General features: G+C 35.0%; 1 protein-coding gene across 6 annotated transcripts in view; it reads left to right on the plus strand.

The window, feature by feature from the left end:
- Window positions 1–978: 978 nt before the first annotated feature.
- The window catches only part of LOC101418574 (zinc finger protein 596-like), a 265,118-nt gene continuing 250,519 nt past the window's right edge, over window positions 979–15,577 (plus strand). For 3 of the 6 annotated variants that reach the window (XR_009181912.2, XM_058281888.2, XM_058281887.2), the window contains exons 1-2: window positions 999–1,129; window positions 2,971–3,011. The gene's annotated coding sequence lies outside the window, so the exon portion shown is untranslated. Of the gene's footprint in view, window positions 1,130–2,970; window positions 3,012–15,577 lie in introns of all 6 variants that reach the window. The other 3 variants (XM_058281885.2, XM_058281886.2, XM_012524560.4) reach the window with 2 other exon arrangements.

Raw genomic sequence — 15,577 nt, forward strand, 5'->3', positions numbered from 1 at the left:
TATGCAGATGGTGAAGATCTCTATCTCCCTTTATTCCTGTCTCTATGAGGTTTCTTTGTTTAACCTGTAGGAAAGTGCCGTGCCCTCAACACAACACCGGGGATGGGTTTAGCCTCTCCCCAGTGCATATCAGGGGAAACTGAGTTACAGCTTGTTAATTATTGCAAACCTCTAACAGAGGATATTATGTTGAGTGAAATAAGACACACAAAGGGGCAAATATTATATGTTATTACTGATATAAGCTAGGTAAGCTTATAGAATTAAACTACAATGTATAGGTTACTAGGAGACAATGTTGATTATGAAGGTGAAGATGACAGTGAATGTATGAAGAGTGTTTAATAAGGTCAATTGTAACTATGTTGTAATAGAGTTGATGGTGGTACCTTACAATGTGTATAACATACTGCTGATTTCTAAATGGGATTGTGGTTTGTGGGGTAGTCTAGGGAGGTTGATGTTGATTGAAAGACTGCTAGAGGATAATTTAGGAGCGGAATAACTGATTTTGATGGTTGATGAGGATTGTGCTTAATAATATAAAGACAAGAATGTTCTACTACAGGGTGTTAAAGATATGGTGATATACGGAAAAAATACAGCTAATGTAACTTATAGACTGTAGTTACTAGTAATATTGTAATTTTTTGTAGCAATAGCAAAGAGGGTACTAGATCAATGCTAAAGGTCAAAATTTTAAATGAGGTTCAGTTTTATGAGATATGAATATGATTAAGCATTTTCCTTCATTTTCTTCATTAGCAAGGAGAACTTGGTCATGTCATTTAACCAACCTATGCTCATTTATCTTTCTGAAAGCTGAGAAACAATTGAGCTTTTTTAAAAAGGGATAAATAAGATAAATATGTCTTGCAGAATTTTTCAGACTAATGCTTCCATAATTTTTTAAGCTGCCTTCTGTCTGTTATTTTTAGAAATTGAAATAAAGTTTTTTTAAAAAAGCAATGGCGGAGCGGTGACGTCATCAACTAAGCGACGGAAGACACCCCCCGAAAAACGATCCGAGATATTCAGTGGATATAAGAGCAGATTCCAGAACTCTGGAGGATGGTAGAATCTGGAGAAGGACTCCACCAACATCGAATTGAAGAAAGAAAAATATGAGGTAGGAAACTTCTGTTCAAGATCTGCTGGTCCTCTTTCCTTCCCTCTCAACGGGCCTTGTGCAAAGGTCGGGAGCTCTCCAGAGGCAGCGGGCAGCCTGGGTCCCTCTCGCCAGGGAAAGAGATTTTAGAGGAACTCACAGGAGTGTGTTAGAACCCCACGCATATCCAGGCACAGAGACCCAGGGTAGAAAACAAGCGGCTGGAAAGTGCTGAAAACAAAAGTGCCCCCCCCTCCCCAGCCGGGTGGGAGGCGCGGAGGGTGTGAAAGTGCTGCAGGACGGCGGTGGCTGAATGGTGCACTCACTCAATCCAGTTACTGTTGGTGGAACTCCCTGTATGCAGAATGGACTTTTCTGGCAGGACCCACCTTGCTGGAATGATGCCGTCTGACTCTGAGAGTCAGGATAGCATAGCAGGCAGAAACCTGAGGTAGAAAAGCCTCAGAATAAAACATGTGGGGAGGATTAAACTGAACTGTGAGACTGGAGGGTCCCAGAAATGAAAAGTACAAGGAAAATGGGGGCACTGAGTGAGGAAGAGAATTGAAATAAATCATAGGCGCTGGGGACAAAATTCTGCGAAAAGCAAACAACAGATCAAGATTTCTGGAGAAGGAAAAGAAGCTGGCAGGTTATTGCAGGCTGTTCTCTTGTTTCAGGTTCTGGGAAAAGGAGCACTTTCAAGAGATAGGAATTTAGTTAAGCTTCAGTTTGTTGATATCGGGCTTAATATGAGGGACTCCATCTAGGGCATACTTAATTTATTTAACAATTTTCTCCATTTTAATCTGGCTCTCAGCCATTGAGAGTTGTTATCAAAATTTGAGATGTTGAGCCCATTTTCAGTTACTGTCCAGTATCTTGGAGTACTACTTGCAGGTTGTTTTCATGTTGGGCTCATAGGTAGTCATGATGCTGTCAATTTTTTCAGGATCATCATTTTTAGGTCACCCTAGACATAAAGAAATCACTTGCTGGTTCATAAGTACCTGGGGACACACATTCAAAATGCTTGAGAGAAAACAGTGTACCAAGAAGACTGTAATGAGTACTATGAGTGACAAAATGCACAAATGCCCATGGCTTAGGATGCTCCTAAGCCCGGAGTCCATGATTTAAACCAGTTGAAACCAAAGTGATCAAATCAGGGCCCTGAGAAAGACCTTACCTGTTTAAACTATGTGGCTTGTTTACTTTTTTCATGCAATTGTTTCTTAACTTCCCCAGAAGTGTTTACTCAAGTACAACAGGTGGTGTTGGCAATGGTAAAAAATGCCTCCTTGTGCAGACAATAAGTAATCATTTGGCAGTGCTCTTGTCAAAACAAGTTTAGTTAATAAATGTAATGATTTGCTGTGCAGCTCTATCTCTAGCAGTAGATTCAGAAATTTCTCCTATTGTGATAGATAGATATCTAATCCTGTTTTCATTTGTGTTAACCACAAGCCAAAGTAGTATCAATCTGCCAAAAAGAGGCGAACTCAGAACCATGGGCTCCCTGGGTAAATCCTGTTTTGCCTGATAATGTAGATTGAGGAGAGTAATCCCCTGGGAAGTTTCAGTTATAAACTTCTAAGGAACTGTGAGGGGATGACATGCACATTTACCAGATATTTACAAGCTATGAAGGGAATTACCACCCAGGGAAATATCTTATAAAATTTCCACAGTAAAAATATTGCCTGGAAGGACAGAATAACTACAGTTAAGGTGATGTTTATAGATCCATAGATCCATTACTAGGAATACTATCATTTGTCCTTACCATCCAAGATTCTGTTGTATTGAGAGTATAAATGAGGAGTTAACCAATATTCATTTGTTTTGTGAATCTTTTGCAGATCCATTGTCTTGAACCTGAAATTGGACTTCCATTGTTAAGGTAACTTAATTTATGGAGGCACGAGGACTATTATAGTAAGGTTTCAAGGCTCTTTTATGATATCTGTGTAATTCTCTAGACCAGTTTTGTCTATAGTGTGTTTCATACTAAGCAAAAGTAAGTTCTTTCCTCCCAATGCACTTTAAAGACCAATTCCTATGACACTGGGGTTCCAGAGAGAAAGGGTTTATTTGCTGGTCTAGCAAAAGAAGTCATTGGCCCAAGGGCCCAAAAATCTGCCTTCCTTATTTTAAGGAGTTTAAGGTTTTTATGGATTCAGACAGGGGAGGGTAGAGTGGTTATCATCATCACCCTAGTAAATATACATAAGAGTGAGCCTAATACTGAAATAACCATAAACAGAGGGAAGGTCAGTCTAAAATAGCCATCATAATAGTAAGTAATACAGGGGTGAGCCTAGTTTGAAGTAACCATAAAGAAGGGTGAAGTTAATCTAGCTAGTAAAAATTACATCTATATAATGAGTCAGCATAATCATAAAATTTTGTTAATTTTTCTTTCATGGTTACAAGGTTATAAGTCCAAGAAAGATTAAAGCAGAGTAAGAACAAAGGACCTTGAGTCTAGTATTTGTATTTGATATAAAACAAATGGTGCAGTTTGATCCAAGGAGACTGAGCATTTGGGACAAGGAAGAAATTTGTAATAAGTAGCATAATGGGGTCCCCAGCAATGTGCAGAGATTGTAGTTCATGGTGACAGATCCAACAGTTTGTGAAGTTACCTCCCTTTGAAATGTCTTGGAAGAAGCAGGCAATGGCATTGTCTTTCCAGGCCAATGCTTGGACGAAGCATCAGGAAATATAAATGTTTTTATGCATAAATATTAGTAAAGTCAAGTCTATGAGATAAATTGTTTATGTGAGGAATTGATCTTTCACCATAGCTATTAGTGTACTTCATGATATTGTCTACTTCATTTCCTGGTTAGTTTGATTTTTTAAGTCTCCAGAGTTAGAACAAGTCCAGAAGTCTGATGGAACATTTTTTTTAGTTTGACCAATTGTTTGACCAATGGTCAATATCCTATAATAAAGTTGCAGTGTCAGAAGTTAGGAGTACTTGACAGGGTTCCTTTTAATGAGAATCCAGGGCTGTTTTTTTTTTTTTTTTTTTTTTTTTTTTTTTTTTTTAAAGATTTATTTATTTATTTAATCCCCCCCCCCCTCCCCTGGTTGTCTGTTCTTGGTGTCTATTTGCTGCGTCTTGTTTCTTTGTCCGCTTCTGTTGTCATCAGCGGCACAGGAAGTGTGGGCGGCGCCATTCCTGGGCAGACTGCACTTTTCTTTCGCGCTGGGCGGCTCTCCTTACGGGTGCACTCCTTGCGCGTGGGGCTCCCCATGCGGGGGACACCCTTACGTGGCACGGCACTCCTTTGCGCGCATCAGCACTGCGCATGGCCAGCTCCACACGGGTCAAGGAGGCCCGGGGTTTGAACCGCGGACCTCCCATATGGTAGACGGACGCCCTAACCACTGGGCCAAAGTCCGTTTCCCCAGGGCTGTTTTTTGACTGTGCCATTTCCAGTAGACCTATTATCTTGGTATCAGATTATGATTAAACGTATATCGTCTACCTTTTGAAGATTATCTTTAGCAAAACGCATTAAGGACTTGCAAATTGGTTTATATCATGGTGTGAAAATGTTATCAGTTCTCAATTTTATTCCCAGAGACAGGTCTGCTAGTAACAGTTTCATATGGGGAGAGTTTGTGTTAACCAAAGGGAATGCTATGAATCATTATGAGAGCCTAAGGTAACATTTTGGGTCAGGGAAGGCCAGGTCTTTCAGTTAATATAGACAGTTTTAATGCAAGTTTATAATTATAGCTGTTTTAGTAGTGGTAGTTTTCACATGAAAATTTGCAAGAGCATGTTTTAAAAATATTCAGGTTCAGCTCCTTTTGAGTGTACCTCTGTCTTAATGATGACAACCACAGATGGGAGTAAAATGGCAGAAAGGAGATAATTTACTTGTTCCCAATTTTCAGCTGGCATACTGGAAGAAGTGAAGAACTCTTTTTTTTTACATAGCATGCTGAAATCATAAATTGCAGCATATCTGGTATCATAATAGGTGTTACACAATTTTCTGTGGATAGAAAACAGGCTTGGGTAAGAGCACGGAGTTCATCCTTTTCAGCAGAAAATTGTGGAAGTCTACCTTATTCAGTCAGTATGTGGAAGCCACATAGCCTGCTTGGAATATTCCATTGAAATTTCTAACATAAGAAACATACAAATAGAATGACATCTGGGTTGATCATAGGAGCATGTATAGAGTTTTCGTTTTTTTGTTACCATAGGCTGGGTATTGAACCTGGAACCTTGTATGTGGGAAGCTGGCACACAACCACTGAGTCACAACAGCTTCCCTGAGTTGGTTTGTCATTTGTTTGCTTGTTATTTGTTGTTTTTTTGTTCTTTCAGGAGGCACTGGGAATCAAACCCAGGACCTCCCATGTGGGAGGTGGGAGGTGGGACCTCAACTGTTTGAACCACATCATCCTTTATTGTTTTAGAGAACAAAGTATATTGACAAGTCTCTAAGAACTTTATGTAATTTCTGAAATGTTTATTTTAACATTTAACCAACAGGAAGTTACAAAATCCTTTTAAATTTGATAATACTTCCTATGCAACTGATGACATATCAAATAAAACTAACTAGTTTTAAGACTTTACTTTTTACAAGGTGAAAGAAAAAGTCCCTTGTGATTTTCCAAGGGCCCTCTAGAAAATCCCAACAAGAGTTTGAGATAAAGAAGATATCATATATGGTTCAATTTTTTGGAAGGAAGTTGTCAAAAGTTTTCAGGTTTTGACATTTTGTTAAATAGGATCATGGGAAACTGTGAAACAATATTTAGTTCCCTTCTTAATGAAAGTGACACCAAATATTTTAAATTAAGAAGAGGAGGTAGCATGATGGTAAAAAAAAAAATCATTTCAAAAGTAAGAAACTTTGTTCTCTAAAACAATAAAGGGTGATAAGATCAATATGAAGCACGGAGTTTTTCTGATAAGATACAGAATCTTTGCTTTCTAAATAGTTACTCAGATATTTTAGAAAAACCTTTTTAAAAAATTCTTACTAAGAGCAGACCAGTAATCCAAGAATACTTTGTCATTTTAACAGAAAGAAAACCAAATACTAGTTCTACATGAAGATACTGTCTAAGAAAACTTAAAAATTTTATAAACCTATCAAGTCTTAAACCAACCTTGACTATGACAAATAAAATCCCTTTTCTGCATTCCTTCTACAATTCTCTATATCTATTCAGGATTGTCCTACACATTCCTGTTTCTCATTCAGCAGCAACCTGTCATTTGAGTTTAAGCAAAACTATTTTCCTTTCCCTTAACAAAAAGCATCCTGCATACCTTACATATTTAAATTATCAAAGAGATCTAGTAAATTGCCTTCAACTCTACATTCTTGAAAACACAATTTACATTTTTTTTACCATCTTAAAGATCTAGTACATATGCTATATTATTTCATTAGAAAACTGTATAAATTTAGAAAGAACAAACCTGAGTAGAAAAAAATTGTGTGGTTACATTGTACTTAAAATTGAAAATTGCAAAGACATCACTGTTTTCATTTAACTAATAATTTTAAATCAGTCCTGTTTGTCTAGGTTTTTTTTTAAGATTTATTTATTTATTTATTTCTCTCCCCCCCGCCCCCAGTTGTCTGCTCTCTCTGTCCATTTGCTGTGTGTTCTTCTGTGACCGCTTGTATTCTTATAAGCGGCACCAGGAATCTATGTTTCTTTTTGTTGAATCATCTTGTGTCAGCTCTGTGTGTGTGCGGTGCCATTCTTGGGCAGGCTGCACTTTCTTTTGCTCTGGGTGGCTCTCCTTATGGGGCTCATTCCTTGCTTTTGGGGCTCTCCTATGCGGGGGACACACCTGCATAGCAGGGCACTCCTTGTATGCATCAGCACTGCACATGGGCCAGCTCCACACAGGTCAAGGAGGCCCGGGGTTTGAACTGCAGACCTCCCATGTTGTAGGTGGATGCCCTATCCATTGGGCCAAGTCCACTTCCCTGTTTGCTTAGGTTTTACCTGAAGTATATGATCTTTAATTTTCTTTAAAAATTTGGGTTCTCTTCTAAGAATACTGCTTCCATCCCGTTTCAGAGCTCCTCTTCTGGAGTGATGGGTAATTTTGTTTAATTGGATGATCCTCAGAATGTACTCTGTAATTCCAGGTTGTCTTTTGTGAGATTTTGTCATTTTTTTAGATTGGCACAGCTTCCATCCTCATAAATTTTGAACATGTAATATGCCAGAATGCCAGAATGTAGAGAATCAAAGTTTTTAGATAAAAATGAGGATCCCATCTTTATCATTTCACTTTTTACCACCTTGTACATAGGGTAAAGAGACCAACAATGGAAGAAGTAAAATTAGTGTACCAAAAGGCTAGGGACTCAGGCTCAAAATTTGATCTTTCTCATCATTAAGATTAACCCACTAACTTTGGACTGAGAGCTAGCAAGATCAGAGAACTTAAACACAAAATTATTGGTGCTCATATCTGAAAGGGGCTCATCCATGGACCTTGGAGCTGGTGGCAAGAAAAGAAAACACAAATTCAGTAGGCACTTTTGTCTGTCTTCTTGTCTCCAGAGTCATTAGCTGTCAACTTTGATCCTATCCTCATAGCCGAGACTTGAAAATCCCCCAAAATCCAAAGGAAATTATTATTGTTTTGTATCTAATATGCTTTTCAAGCTATTTATAACTTGGGCAACATACAATCTGTAAAATGGAAAGGAGATCAGAAGAGCAAAGAAGGCTTCTATAGGCAGAACAAAGTAAAGAAAATAAACATATTAGTAACATATGATACTTTTCCTGACTTGGCTTAGACTTGACATAGAGGAACTAAGCAACATAAGAAAAAGGGAGCTCTTGAGTAATAATTGGTTGTTCACAAGATCCAGGTTCTGTGATAGGAGCACTTACAGAGACAGGAACTTACTAAGCTTTGGTTTGCTGAAATGGGGCTTAGCCTGAGGGCTCCATTCAGGCCTATAGAACTTATGTAACATCTTTTATGCTTATATCCTTCTTGTTCTGGCAATAAAAATCCTTAACTACTGCCTCAAAAAATTAGAATAATTTCCACAATTATTCAACAATTTATATATTAACATAACATGTCCTGAAAAAAAATCTATGTTTAAAGAGCTCATGGACAAAACATACAAATGTTTCATACAGTAGAATGGAGGAAACCTTAAAAATTTCAAAGGAAAATAAAACCAGAAGATAATGACAAACATGAAAAGTCTATGAACTGAATATTTAGGTGGGAAATTCTTCTGAATAACCTTGGCACAAATAAAAATATATATAATGAAAAATAAAGGGAGCAGATTTGGCTCAAGTGGTTGGGTATCTGCTTCCCACATGGGAAGTCCTGGGTTCAGGTTCCCAAGACTCTTGAAAAAAACAAAAACAAACGGGAACCAAATGGAAAAACTAACACAGAGTAGCCAGTGTGGCTCAGTGGCTGAACACTGGCTTCCCACATGCAAGGGCCAGGTTCAATCCCCAGCCACCAGTATCTCAAAAAATAAAAATAAAAATAAAAATAATAATAGTTGAATATATTACGTTACATAAAATTATGGAGTCACAAGTCTAAACCAATATTCCTGAGATAATTATTGGTTCTTATATTGTGTAAATACTTACATAAATTAAAATAAATAATTAAATAATATAAGCACCTACCTTAGAAAGATAAAAGAAATAAAAGTAAACATTATTGGAGTATAGACATAGAAGGAAATTAGTAGAGAAACAAACAATCACTCATAAATGGAAAAAATAGGAGAAACATCCAAGATCCAGATCAACATCCTAATAGTTCCTTCTGCAATGAAGTTCTATATTGGCACACTCCATTACAGAAGCCACACATAGCTGTTGGGCACTTAAAATTTAGTTAATACTACTAAAGCACTAAATTTTTAGTGTTATTTAAATTTAATAGTCACATATGGTTATTACTTACAGTATTGAATAGCAAAGACCTAGAACCTTGGACAATGCAATTAAAAGTAATTAAATAGATTTAAAATAAAAATGAATAAAAGACACAGTCAAAAATAGGAAATGAGACTCGTAAGGCCAAAGTTGATACAATAAAATGGAAGATACTTCTTTGGTATGAAAAATGTCTGAATATAGTCAGGATTTATAAAAGTGCATGTAAATGTGGCCTGCTCACATCTTGTTTGGAGAACTCAACAGAATCCCAAAATTGGAACACAGGTTAAGGTCAGCTAGGTTCAGAGGTTCCAAAGGAAAGCAGCACTTTCCTCTCCTTCACAAATCCTGCCCTGTCCAGTTTCTTCTTCTCATGGCAAATATAATATTTATTTTTCCATACCCCTTTAAAACAGTCAATAAACAATATAATGACTATATTCTAGTGGTCACATCTTGATTGCACAAGAGAAATGATGAAGATTCACTTATTCCTTTATTCATTCATAATTTATTTTTGTTGCATTATGGATACTAATATTCCTTAGTACCAGTGTGTTATGGGTACTAATGGATGCTAATATTTCTTAGTACCCATAATGCAATAACACACTGGTTCTCTATGGATAAAAGGCTGGAATTCTCTGAAGTAAATCTGGAAATGTAAATGGAAGAGGAATAAATATGAGCATTTCAGCAGGATTAATGATGAGACAAAAATACAACAGTTTACTGGGATGAAGAATGGAGTATGGGAGTAGTAGGGTAGAAACTACATAGTATTCTTTAGAACAGGATAAGATGTTAGTAATTATCTGAAGGAAAATCAGAAACCAATTTTATACTTGTTTGATAAAGGGAAATTATGTAAAAATTTAGTACATAACACCGTGCAGGGCATAATTTTATTGCCATTTCATTCACAATTGTACAAATATTTGAGAAGAATTCAAGGGTTTCCTTTAAGTTGCCATTTTTATTTTATTTTCCTCTGAATATGGTGTTATTTAAACTTGAAAAAAGAAATATAAGAAAATAAATTTGTTCACTAAAATTTAGAACTATTAATGCTTATATTCACTTTATATTAAAATATGTTTTATATTGCAGAGAAAATTGGATTTCTTTGAATAAAATCTCATGCACTTTTTGACATTATCTACACTTTTTTATTGAAATGAAATTCACATTACATAAAATTAACCATTTAAAGAATATAGTCAATGGCATTGAGTACATTCAAAATGTGCATCGGCTTTATTGATTTCAGAACATTTTTATGAACTCTAAAGGAAACCACATACACCAAAAAGAATTATGCCACATTCCCCATTCTCCTCAATTCCTGTCAACCATTAATCTTCCTTCTGTCTCTCTTAAATGAATCTTTAAAAAATGTAACCTTTTGTATTTGGCTTCTTTCACTTTGCCTGTTTTCAAGATTTTTTTCATGGTATAACTTATACCATTTCTTCATTTCTTTTTATGAGGGAACAAAATTCCAATGTATGGACATAAACATTTTTTTTATACCAGGGCTGGAATTGAACCCTGGACCTTGTATGTGGGAAGCTGGTGTTCAACCACTGAGCTAAACCCACTCCTCAATGAGAGTTGAATTTTTTCAGTTTTTAGGTTTTAGGAGGTACCAGGGATCAAACCTGGGACTTGTACATGGTAGGCAGGCACTCATAAGCTATATCTATTCCCCTTATATGGATTTTTGAAGTTTTTTTTTTTTTTTTTTTTTGAGGTACTGGGCCTGGGGATTGAATCTGGAACCTCATATGTGAGAAGATAGAGTTTAACCACTGAGTCACATTGGCTCCTATGAGTTGGTCCCTTCATTTGTTTTGCTTGTTTTTTTTAGGAGGCACCAGGAACCACACCTGGGACCTCCAATCCTCTAATATGGGAAGCAGGTGTCCAACTGCTTTAGCCACATCTGCCTCCCAAAATAACACATTTTGTTTATCTGTTATTAGGTGGTAGATATTTGAGCTGCTTCCACTGTTTCTTATTGTAAATAATGCTTCTGTGAACATTTGTGGACAATTATTTGAATATCCCTCTTCAATATTGGGGGTATATATTAAGGAAGAAAATTCCTGGTTCATTTGCTAGTTCTGTGCCTAATTTATTGAATAATTGCTCAAATACTCTCCACAGTGGTTGCACCACTCTACTTACCCACAAGCAATGTAAAAGGATTCCAATTTCTCCACTTACCAACAACTCTTTTAGATTTTCAAAAAGTATAACCATCCCAGTGGGTGTGAAGTGATACCTCATTGTAGTGTTGATTTGCATATCCTAATGACTAAAGATGTTTGCATCATTTCATGTGCTTGTTATCAACTGCATATATGCTTTGAAGAAATGTCTTTTCAAACACTTTGCCCATTTTTAATTAGAATATTTGTTTTTTGTTAAGTGGTAAGAAAATTTTTAAATATATATTCTGTACATTAGACCTTTGTCAGATATATGATTGGCAAGGATTTTCTCCCTTTATATAGGTTCTTTCACTTCTTTGAGAGAGTTCTTTGGTGAAAATGTTTTAGTTTCTGTGAAATACAATTTATCTATTTTTTCTTTTGTTTGTGGTACTTTTAATATCAAATCTGAGCATCAATTTCCACATTCACAGTCACGAATTATCCCATATTTACTTGTAAGAGTGTTATAGTTTTGCTCTTACATTTACTGCTCTTAAGTGACTTACTTTTAAAAAATAACTGTAGATTTATATTATGTTTTAAAATATAGAATTGGATATCCTCTAGTTTTGTTCTTTTTAACATAATTTTATCTATTCAGGATCTCTTATAATTGCATAATTTTAAGGGTCAGCTTTTAAAAAATGGTTGATTCGATTTTGATAGATATTGAATTTTATCTCTAAATAAAGTGAATTGCCATTTTAACTATATTAAATCTCCCATTCCACTAAATGGGATGTCTTTCCGTTTATTTAGGTCCTCTAGTTTCTTTTAGCAGTATTTTATAGATATCACTATACCAGTCTTGCATACTTTGGTTAAAATTATTCATTGCAATTTTATTATTTTTGGTGCCTCTGAAAATTCATTTTTCTTATTTTTCCTTTTGGATTTTTCACAATTTGCATAAATACAATTGATTTATGCATGTTAATATTTAATGCATTTATTTATTAGCTCTAATAATTATGGTGTGTGCATGCATGAGTGTGCTTGTGTGGATGCTGTATGTTTTTCTCTATATAAAATCATATCATCTCAGTGAGATAATTTTACTTCTTATTTTCCAATTTGCATGCCTTTTATTTCTTTTTATTCTTGCTCTAACAAGAATATTCAATACAATGTTTAATAACAGAGAGTGAATGCAAGCATCCTTGTCTTCTTCCTGATCTTAGTAGAAAAGTTTCGGGCTTTCTCCATTGTTTATAATGGTGGTTGTGAATTTTTCATAAATCCCTTTATCAAGTTGAGGAAGTCCCTTCCATTCCTTGTGTGCTGATTTTTTCATCGTGAAATGATATTGGCTTTTATCAAATGCTTTTCCTGCATCAAATTAGATGGTCTCATTTTTGGTCAATCAGTTGTAGAATATTACATTTGTTGATTTTATATTTTGACACATCCGTTGCATCCTTAAGTCCCATTTGTTGATATTGTGTAATCCTGTTAACATTCTGCTAGATTTAATTTGCTAGTATTTTGAGGATTTTGGCATCTGTATTTATGAGGGATAATTTTAGGTTTGATGCCTTTGTCTGGCTTTCATACAAAGACAAGGCTGGATCCATAGAATTAGTTTAGGATGTGTTCCCTTCTCTTCTGTATTTTGTAGGAGTTGGAGAAGAACTGCTGTTAATATATCTTTAAATGTTTTGTAGATTTCAACAATGAAGCCATATTCTCCTGAGCATTTCTGTTTGGAGGTTTTTGATTTCTGATTTACTCTCTTTGCTTGTGATTATTCTAAGATAAGCTCTTTCTTCTTGAGTCCATTTTCGTAGTTTGTGTGCTTCTAGAATTATTTCCATTTCATCTACATTGTGTAATTTGTTGTTCTATTCATAGTTTTATTTTACAATCTTGTAATTTCTATAGTCAGTAGTAATGTACACAATTTCATTTCTGATTTTAGTTATTCATGTTTTCTCATCTTCTTTGTCTTGTCAGTTGAGCTAAAGGTTTGGCAATTTTATTGATCTTGTCAAAGAACCGACTTTTGGTTTTGTTGATTTTTTTTGTATTTTCTCTTCCCTATGCCATGTGTGTTCACTTTAATGCTTATTGTGGAGGCTACCTGAGTCAGTTTCACAGATGGTTAAATAAAAGCCATCAGTGTTCATTGGCCCAAACCCTTTCACAGTAACCTGAACTGAGATTAGTGATGATGGTTCAATAAAAGATAACCTGCAATCTAAACGGTGTAAATTTATGAATACTTAGACTCCTTATTTGCAGGATAAAAATCATTTAATGCATAATTTCATCATTAGCAGTGACAGTACATTTTCATCATGAAGTCATTTTTTGTAGGCAAGTATAAAAAGTATATTTTTGGCCCATGCTCTTTGGGGCATATTAGATTATTGCAAAGGTTTCCCTTTTCCATTTTATCAAAATCATTGCCATGTTTCTGTCTAATTTATGAAGAATATTTGCCAGATTACTTAGTTTAAGTTATGGAAAAATTTTTTTCCAGTTCTTAAAATAATACCAGGTTTTCCAATATTGAAGATGGAAATTTATCGATAAAATTTATTGTTTTCTCAATTCATCCTGTGAAGTTTTTGATGTTGTTAGAATTATTCTAAAGCAGAAATCAGTCATTTACATGGAAATGTTTGATACTACTTGGAAAATTTGGAAAATTGTGAACAGTGCCCCATCCTTTCTAAGGATTGGTCTGTTGTCTATGATTGGTATATTATAATCAGTACATAACTATTTCAAACATATATTGGGTCACATAAAAACCTCAATAAATTTAAAAAGCTGAAGTCATATAATGTATCTTCAATCCTAATGGACTGAAACTAGAAAACAATAACATAAGTAGAACTGGAAAATATGTGAATATTAAAGAACATACTCTTAAACAACAAATGGGTTAAAGACAGAATCACAATGGAAATTAGGAAATTGAGGTATATTAAAATGAAAATCCAACATACCAAAATTTGTGGGCTGCAACACGTGCTGTGCTGAGATGTAAATTAATAGCTATAAATGCTTATATTAAAAAGGATCGAAGATTTCAAATCAGAGACTTACCTTAACACTGAAAAAAACTAGATAAATATGAGAAAATTAAGCCCATATGAACAGAAGGAAGGAAATAAAGATTAGAACAGAGATTAAGAAAACAACATAGAAAAAATTAAAAAATGAGAATCAAAATAATAAGTTGGTTCATTGAAAAGATAGATAAAGTTCACAAAACTTCAGCTAGATTCATGAAGAACAAAGGAGAGAGGACACAAATGACTAAAATAAAATGGGGGCTATGTTACTGATTCCAATGAAATAAAAAATAATTATAAGAGGATACTTGAAGACCTGCATGTCAAAATATTAGATGACCTAGATGAAATGAACAAATTATTCCTAGAAACAGAAACTTTCTACAATGAATCCAAATGAAACAGGAGATCTCAACAAACCAATAACTTGTAGAAAGATTGAATTAGTTATCAAAAACCTCCCAAAGAAGAAAAGCCATCTTGAAAAAGAAGAATGAAATTCATACTTTCCAATCATAAAAATTCTTATAAAGTCACAATAAGCGAAACATCATGGCACTGGCACAAGGGCAGACATAGGCTAATGGGATTCAATTGAGAACTCATAAATCAAATCTTACATTGAAAGCTAACTGATTTTTGATAAAAGGGCCAAGTCCATCTTCGGAAAAAGAATAGTCTCTTCAACAAATTGTGCTGGGGACACTGGATCTCCATTTGCAAAAGAATGGAGGACCCCTACCACATTCCTTTTACAAAAATCAACTCAAAATGGATCAAAGTCTTAAATATAAGAGCCAGAGCTGTGAAAGTCCTGGAAGATATTGTGGGGAAACATCTTTAAGATACTGTGTTAGGCCATGGTTTCTTAGACTTTACACCCAACACACAAGCACCAAAAGAAAAAAATAGATATAAGGGACATCATCAAATTTAAAAACTTTGTGCATCAAAAGACATTATTATGAAAGTGGAAAAACAAACTACCCAATGGGAGAAAATATTTGGAACCATATATCCAATAAACAATGTCAAGGATATATTTTAAAAATCCTTCAACTTATCGATAGAAAGGGAAAGAACTCACTTGAAATATGTATGGAAAAAGGATCTGAACCAGTATTTCTACAAAAAGGAAGCACAAATGACCAAAAAGGCCATGAAAAGTTGCTCAACATCATTAACAATTAGGATATTATAGATCAAAACCACAATATGATACAATTTCACACTCACCAGAATGGCTACTACTTAAAAAAAAAATGGATAATTACAAGTGTTGAAAA

This window comes from Dasypus novemcinctus, chromosome 19 (genome assembly GCF_030445035.2).
Source record: "Dasypus novemcinctus isolate mDasNov1 chromosome 19, mDasNov1.1.hap2, whole genome shotgun sequence".
NCBI classification, from domain to species: domain Eukaryota; kingdom Metazoa; phylum Chordata; class Mammalia; order Cingulata; family Dasypodidae; genus Dasypus; species Dasypus novemcinctus.